Consider the following 1,518-nt stretch of genomic DNA (forward strand, 5'->3'; position numbering starts at 1 on the left):
TGGGGATGCACCCGATCTGCACCAGCAGCACCGGGGACCCTGCAAGTGCAGCGTGGGGGGGGGGGCCCTCTTTCCCCCCCCCCGGATTGCCGAGGGGCACCCCGCTCCTGCCCAGCACCCTGCGCTGGCCGGCTGCGGATCGGGTGCTGCCACGCAGGGCTGCACCAGGCCCGCGTCGGCCCCGCTGCAAGCCGGAGCCTGAGCCTGGGCAAGACGATTCGCGTCCCCGGCTGCACCAGTGCCCGGCAGCCCCCGCGCCGGATGTGAGCTGGGTGCTGGGCACGCCGTGCAACCAGTGCAGAGGTGGCCGTGGGGGCCGGGGCAGCACCCCCAGCACCCCGAGCTGCGCCCTGCCAGCCGGGGTGAATTTCCACGGCGCTGAGCTAATGAATGAAAAGGGCCGAGCGTCGAGGCTCGCTCGGAGCCGGGCCCGGAAAGCTGCCTCCGGGCGAAGGGTGTGCTGAATTTATCATTGCCGCATGCCAAGGGCCGGATCCTGCCAGGAGAGCCGCCGGGCTCACGTGGGAGCAGAGCTGCCCCACGGGTTTGGGTGCTTCCCCCCACTGGCAGGCAAGTCCCGGCGGGGCCCAGGGCCGCGCAGCAACTCCCCGGAGGTGCCCGGGGCCGTGGGACAGCGGGATGGCGCCCGCCGGCCGGGCACGGGGCATCCYGGCGAGGCGGCGGCGCGCGGCTTGCCGTGTGTCAAGGATTCCTCCCGGGCGGGGGAAATGGAAACCAGTTTCTTCCAATCTCTTATCACCCGGCAGCCATGTGAGGAAATGAGTTATAAAGTCCAGCAGGCCTGTTTCCTCCCGCGCCGCGCGGGGGGAGCGCACTGCGGGGTGCCCGGCGTGCCGCRTGCCCGGCACGCCACCGCTTCGCCCCCTGCGTGCTCCGCTCAGCATCCGTGCAGGGCACCGGGCGCTCCCGCGTGCTCCAGCGCTCGGGACTGCTCCGTGTGCCGCTGGGCACCCTGCTGGGGTGCCGAGCCAGGGGGAGGCGAAGCCAGCAAACGGGCTCGGCTCCGTTCTGGGGCTCCCGGCAGGCAGGTGGGCTGTGGGGAGCCTTCCTGGCTCTCCCCCTCTCCCCCCCCCCCGCGTGGCGTGCTGTTCCCGCAGCGCCCCGTGGGCAGCGTGCGCGGGCACAGCCGCCGCCGCGCTGGCTGCCAAGGCCCTGCCATCTGCGCGCGCAGAGCCGCCAGGCCAGGCTGCGCGCCGCGGCTCCCCGACACCTCCCCGACGGCGCGGCACGGCGCCGGTGCCCTGCGGCAGGGTGCAGCCGGCGTGCCGGCACCCCCGGCCGCCCTTTCTGCTGGGGCAGGAAGGAAGAGTGGGGCGGGCTGGCTGCACTGCCGCCTGCCAGGCTTCCTCCGTGGGGATAACGGGAAAGCGCCGCCGCAGCCCCGCTCGGCACGCGGCCGCTCGGGGCGCTCCTCGCCCCTGGGGCTCCTTCCCGCCCGCGGTGCTGCCCCTTCGCCCAGGCCCTGCGGCACCGGCGGCTCCGGGGCCGGAGCGGTAG

General features: G+C 74.4%; 1 protein-coding gene across 1 annotated transcript in view; it reads left to right on the plus strand.

The window, feature by feature from the left end:
• GIT1 (GIT ArfGAP 1) overlaps nucleotides 1-1,518 on the plus strand; it is a 9,650-nt gene that overhangs the window by 1,578 nt on the left and 6,554 nt on the right. The window lies entirely within an intron of this gene.

Source organism: Apteryx rowi, unplaced genomic scaffold, assembly GCF_003343035.1.
Source record: "Apteryx rowi isolate R43461 unplaced genomic scaffold, aptRow1 scaffold_99, whole genome shotgun sequence".
Classification (NCBI taxonomy): Eukaryota; Metazoa; Chordata; class Aves; order Apterygiformes; family Apterygidae; genus Apteryx; species Apteryx rowi.